We start from the raw sequence: 7,359 nt of genomic DNA on the forward strand, positions 1-7,359 counted from the left end.
AACAACTGCGCCATTGTCTTATATAAGCGTTGCCGACCTCAGTGCCGTATTCTGCCTGTTTAGATATCTCTGTATTTGAATAGGCATGCCTATACCAGTTTCTTTGGCGCCGCAGCTTATTAATTCTGCTAACCAGCAGGGATGGCTAGAGGACAAATGTAAGAATGTAGAGGCCTATCTCACTAGGGGTAAGATAGATACTGCCTACAGGAAAATTAAAGACACCTTTGGAGATAAGAGAACGACTTGTATGAATATCAAGAGCTTAGATGGAAACCCAGTTCTAAGCAAAGAAGGGAAAGCAGAAAGGTGGAAGGAGTATATAGAGGGACTATACAAGGGCGATGTACTTGAGGAGTACTCCGCCCGCCGCCACCTCAGTAATGCGAAGCGTCCGCTGTGCTGTCACTTTTTACGGGACATCGCCTGCCCCACGCAGTTCTAGCCGTGACCGCAGCTCGGCGTTCAACTCTGAATCTCTGCTGAGATGCAGGAGCGCATCTGTTCGATGTGCGCTACCTGTTATTGCCCAGTGTTAGCAAGCAATTTTGTGTAATGATCAGTTTGTTAACGCTGCTCCCGAAGTTTACCAGCCTGCCAGGACAGCCTAACATGTTACCGCGCCTCTTCTGACACCCATACTTCCAGATGTCAGAATGACAGACCGGTACCAAACGTTTCGTATCGACAGAGTATCAACCACAACTCTCATATAGTTCGCGCTATGTGCTGCCAGCCAGGAGAACGTGCGCAAATGGCTAATAGTAAGTAACAGCTGCCCACCGGAAAACTGGAAAAGTACACTACTGACCATTAAAATTGCTACACCATGAAGATGACGTGCTGCAGACGCGAAATTTAACAGACAGGAAGAACATGCTGTGGTATGCAAATGATTAGCTTTTCAGAGCATTCACACAAGGTTGGCGCCAGTGGCGACACCTACAACGTGCTGACATGAGGAAAGTTTCCAACCGATTTCTCAAAAAAATTCTAGTGGCTCTGAGCACTATGGGACTTAATTTCTGAAGGCATCAGTCCTATAGAACTTAGAACTACTTAAACGTAACTAACCTAAGGTCATCACACACATCCTTGCCCGAGGCAGGATTCGAACCTGCGACCGTAGCGGTCGCGCGGTTCCAGACTGTAGCACCTAGAAACGCTCGGCCACCCCGGCCGGCCCGATTTCTCATTCACAAACAGCAGTTGACCGGCGTTGCCTGGTGAAACGCTGTTGTGATGCCTCGTGTAAGGAGGAAAATGCGTACTATCACGTTTCCGACTTTGATAAAGGTCGGATTGTACGCTATCGCGATTGCGGTTTATTGTATCGCGACAGTGCTGTTCTCGTTGGTCAAGATCCAATGACTGTTAGCAGAATATGGAATCGGTGGGTTCAGGAGGGTAATACGGAACGCCGTGCTGGATCCCAACGTCCTCGTATCACTTGCAGTCGAGATGACAGGCATCTTATCCGCATGCCTGTAACGGAACGTGCAGCCAAGTCTCGATCCTTGAGTCAACAGATGGAGCGTTTGCAAGACAACAACCATCTGCACGAACAGTTCGACGACGTTTGCAGCAGCATGGACTATCAGCTCGGAGACCATGGCTGCGGTTACACTAGACGCTGCATCATAGACAGGAGCGCCTGCGATGGTGTACTCAACGACGAACCTGGGTGCACGAATGGCAAAATATCATTATTTCGGATGAATCCAGGTTCTGCTTACAGCATCATGATGGTGGCATCCGTGTTTGGCGACATCGGGGTGAACGCACATTGGAAGCGTGTATTCGTCAACGCCATACTGGCGTATCACCCGGCGTGATGGTATGGGGCGCCACTGGTTACACGTTTCGGTCACCTCTTGTTCGCATTGACGGCACTTTAAACAGTGGACGTTACATTTCAGATATGTTACGTCCCGTGTTTCTACCCTTCATTCGATCCCTGTGAAACCCTGCATATCAGCAGGATAATGCATGACCGCATGTTGCAGGTCCTGTACGGGCCTTTCTGGATACAGAAAATGTTCGACTGCTGCCCTGGGTAGCACATTCTCCAGATCTCTCACCAATTGGAAACGTCTTGTCAATGGTGGCCGAGCAACTGGCTCGTCACAGTACGCCAGTCACTACTCTTGGTGAACTGTGGTGTCGTGTTGAAGCTGCATGGGCAGCTGTACCTGTACACGCCATCCAAGCTCTGTTTGACTCAATGCCCAGGCATATCAAGGCCGTTATTACGGCCAGAGGTGGTTGTTCTGGGTACTGATTTCTCAGGATCTATGCACCCAAATTGCGTGAAAATGTAATCACATGTCAGTTCTAGTATAATATATTTGTCCAATGAATACCCGCTTATCATCTGCATTTCTTCTTGGTGTAGCAATTTTAATGGCCATTAGTGTATACGTCTGAACGTCTGTCGTCCAGAACCCTCAGGCGGAAGTCTAAAGTGAGTTAGTTTGTCACACCAAGGGTCCCTGATTCGAACCCTGGTCATACCAGTTTTTTGTACTATACTACTTGTGAAACTGTTTTATGGGACAACATGTTCCAGACATGTAAATGGGCTTTTGAAGTATATACCAATGTTTTATTGGCCGTCTGCGTTCGCTTCGTCTATTTGAAAGTAGCAAATCTGTAGAGTACATCAGTAGTTTCACAGAATAAACATAGACGGTCAGAAGAGAAGAATGAAAAAACAACTGCATCACAGATGCGGATGTACGGAGTAACAATAATAATTTTCATTATTACTATTATTGTGCTTATCGTTATTATTATCACTATTAATACGTTCGTTCTGAGTGTTTGTGTTTATTCTGAGAAATTAAAGACATATATTATAGATCTGTTATTTCTGAATAAATGAAGTGATAGCGGACAGCCAGTAGAATATTTTACTTATCAGGGATATGTTGTTCCATAAAATAATTTCACAAGTAGTACAGTACAAAAACTGATACACCAGGGATCGAACTCTGGACACTTGTTACTGATTCCCACTTTTTTGTACTTCATTGACTCGTACTTTCTGTTGCTATTTGCTGATGATATTGTGGTGTGGGGAACAAGCAGTAAGGAGGTACAAAAACAAATAGACATCCTAAATGATACGGTCGAGAAATATGGAATGAAATTTAGTGTGGAGAAAAGCAAGACCACGGTGGTAACCAGAGGCTATAGAGAGGGCAAGGGACTAATTCATATTAAGGGACGGAATATTGAAATAGTGGACAACTTTAAATTAAAAAAATTAAATATTTGGTGAATGCGCGTTTGGAGACAGAAATTATCAAAATAATACAACAGATTAGTACATTTTACCAGTGTGTGAGGGGCTTGGTGTGGGGAAAGGAAGTGCCAATGAGGTGCAAGCTGGTGCTATACAAGACTTACTTCACACCCACATTAACTTACAGCTCAGAGACTTGGACTATGACTAGAAGAGAGGGGAGTAGGATACAATCCAGTGAAATGAAGTTTCTGAGAAGTATGCTGGGGAAGACGAGGAGAGACAGAGTGAAAAATGAAGGTGTTAGGAAGGAAATTCGAGTGGAGAAAATGACTGAGTAAATTCAAAAGAATCGATTAAAATGGTTTGGGCATGTGAAGAGGATGGGAGAGGGAAGAACACCGAGAAGAATGACTGAGTCCAAGATTGAGGGCAAGAGGCCAAGGGGAAGACCCAGAACAAGATGGATTGATACAATAAGGATAAGTTTAAGGAGGAGAAACCTGCTACGGATCCAAATTGTGGAAGAAGAATGGTTGAAGGACAGAGTAAAATGGCGAAGTACCATTGATACCCCAACCCGACCAGATGTTGGATAGAGAGGAAACGAAGATGATGGTGATGACTTTCTCACTTTTGCTTTGAGACCTTTCCACTTGTTACTCAAAAAAGAATAAAACAAAATCAGAATCGGTCCTACATGGCACCGCCAATTTTACACTAAAAGAAACCCTTTCCATTCGTTGCCTACAGTAATTTTTTGTTTATTAATTTAACAAAAGCAAGACCCACAGGGCCACAGAAATTAAATACACTGGTTAACAATATATCCAAAATGGGGCCATGGAAATAATGCACAAGGTCCAGCTAACTCAACCGATACGTTGGCGACAAAATACAGGCCTCGGTATCCCACGGGAGCTGTACGTGACAGACACGTTATGCCTTTCTTGTGCTTTGTATGTTAGGTGTTACTTATTTTTATCTGGTACGCACGCTCACCTGGACGACAGCACAGAGCCACAGACGTTTGGAACCGATCTGACAATCCGACATTTGGAGGTCTGAATGTGACATGCGATGAGGCGAGTCTGTCTGCTCCCGAACCAGTCCGCCCCACGGGTTAACGACGAGGCCTGGTGAGCCGGCGAGTCTGAATGTGGCCTTTAGGCGGTTTCCCACACCCGCCTAGGTGAACACCGGGCTCTTACACTCATGCGACCAGATACCCGCTAAGCGGACATTTAGAAAACGATCTCAGACCTGAAAATGAGATTTAATCTACACCCAGACAGACAGGATACACAGGTTCCATCCAGGCAGGAGTCATGGCGTCAGGAATGACATTCCGCCATCTACTGTCACTAACATTGTTTCAGCTCCTATAACAACGCCAACCTCGTACGGAAACGGGAAAGGCCTTGCAGAAGCAGATGAAGAAGAACGCTCTGAAAGTTTACACAGTGATTTGTTTCGTGATGCATCTCGAGAAGTTATTTGATATTAATTACACATAGAAACTGCAAATATTTGTACAGATCAGGGCATATCTAATCAGCATCAAATAAAATAATAAGTTATGTCAGCTGCAAGAACTGCTTTTAATTCCACAAGACACTCTTCTTCCAGGTGTGCTGCACAGCTTTTGTAAATGACATTTTTATATGTAGCCACCAACCCGATTAAAATCTATTTTGTACCCCAGCTAAACTCTATTGTGCTCTACAACTGGTTTCGACGGTATGTTATCGCCAGTCAGATTTCAAAATTTTAAAACAACATATCCCATAGCACATGCGCAAAATTTTAAACTATGTTATATGTTTCTTTTTTATTTATTTTTTATTCTTTTTTGTGTCATCAGTCTTCTAAATGGTTTGTTGCGGCCTGACAATTATGGTAAAACTTCACTAATCCGTACTTCGCGATAATTAGGACTCCTTTTTTATCACGAAACTGAATGGCACCTTATTGTAGCGGATATCATTCACGCCAAGCTCATTATTGCAGAACAAAAGTTCTGTACCCCTTTCCTTTCCATTGCTTCAACTGTGAATGATCACGTGCAACATGTCTATCATTGCTAGGCACAAGCACACTGCAAGCACTGTCGTATACTGAGTCCCTCATCACGAGTTGTGCTAAATTCCATCTCTTTGCTCTCTTAAATGGCCATCAAAGTGCAGTAGCGTACACAGGTTGTAGAAAAAAAAGAAAAAAACCTTCGACAAACTTTAGGGATGGGTTCCTTACACCAAAAGAAGAAAATAATTTCTAGCCAGCTATGAGTACTCGTTCATCTTCTATACTTAAAACAGATTTCTTGTACTGTAAAGACAGTGTTTTGCCTATTTTGAGATGAGGTAGCACAGACCAAACCAAGAAAGAAATTTCCAGTACACATGATGTCTAAAATGCATACTTTAAGAGCTACGAGCACTTACTTGTTCCTCTTCGCTTGCGTGAAGCACATCTCTTCAATTGAACGAAATATGGAAACCAAAGTCTTTCCAGTAGAAGAGGTACGACGCATAGTATCAAAGACGAACAAACGCTTACAGCTCTTACGGTATGCATTTTAGAGCCCATGTTTACAAGAGTTTTTTGTTGTTTTGGTGCAAGGAATATGTCCCTAAAGCTTGTAGGCGATTTTTGGAACATGCTGTATTCTAGGCTGTTTAATGTAACCTTTGAATATGTTTTGCTCCTTTAACTCGTGTAACTCTGTTCTTCATTACTACGACATCATTACAGTACATTATATTTGTGCCGTAGCTCCATATATCGCCCCTGCAGAGATCTTATGACAACTGTTAGCTTCATACAGCGCAAGCAGTAAGTGACGGCCTTACCGCAGCAGATGTGGAGTGCGTCAGCCTGCAGCTTCCCTCAAACGTTGTCACCACCGTACATGTGAAGAAATACCGATTACGCTATTATAAAATTAAATTCTATATTTGCTATATACTAAATGGAACAAAACTTCATACCATATTTTCATATTCGATAACCGACAGCAGTGTATATTTCAGCTTAATATTTTCCCTAGTTTTAGGAATACGTAAAACAGCTAAAAACGCTGAAATTAGAGCTTACATTAATCAGCGATTTCTTGCCCAGCACATAAATGTTAGCTACAAATGGTAAAGAAGCTCGACGATATGTCCAGCTTTTCAGTAACAGGGAAACACAATTTAATGTAAAACACTTAATTTTTTGTAATATATTAATTATTATTGCCATAATGATTGTGGAAAATAGCAACAATGGCGATTACCTTTTTACTTGAGTGAATGAAGGAATGCGAGTGTGTTGTGTATGTGACTTATTATCCGTAATTGTGATTAATTTAAATGTATTATGGGACACTGGGAGCATATTACTAAATCATATGAATGAGTCATATACATCGGGAAAGTACGATGTAAAAAAGGGTTTCATTTTCTGATTCCCTAATCATTTTTGTACTATCTTCTTTAATCGATTTAGTGAAGTATTTCTTCTATTACCTAAGGTTCCTTTTACACCTATGTATGTCCCGTGTCTGCTATTGCCGTCCTTACAAGTGTCCATTCCTTTTCAACTAAAGTGCCTACTGGTTGTGGGGCGGCTGGTGGAAATTAATGTTGTTATTTAATAATGTAGAATTGTAATGTAGAAAAGATGCATTTCCCGGCCGATTAACCATATGTGGGGCGGCAGGTAGAATTATTGTTTATATAAATGTTCCTATTATTTATGCTGTTGTTTTGCCGTTCTCAGCACTGGCTCTCTAACTACAATTTTGACAACCAGAAAGTGATTAACAAAACGTGAAGCCTGTAATTAGAATTCCTAGTGCCCACTTCATCTGAGAAACATACTTATAGCTACAGCTTATAGCTCTGAGGAATTAGGAAATTGTCTGGGACTCATAATCAAAAACGATCGTGTAAAAACGTTCTCTGTATTCTGAAAGTCACAAATGAAAAAAAAGAATCCACACAATCTGACTAACAGAGCAGTTCAGAGTCTAATGCACTGATGCAACTATAACTGTCCAAATTAAGTGTTTAAGTGAATGCTCGCCATAATTTGATGATAATGTTCATCAAACGCCACGCTAAATAATG

This window comes from Schistocerca serialis, chromosome 2 (genome assembly GCF_023864345.2).
Source record: "Schistocerca serialis cubense isolate TAMUIC-IGC-003099 chromosome 2, iqSchSeri2.2, whole genome shotgun sequence".
NCBI classification, from domain to species: Eukaryota; Metazoa; Arthropoda; class Insecta; order Orthoptera; family Acrididae; genus Schistocerca; species Schistocerca serialis.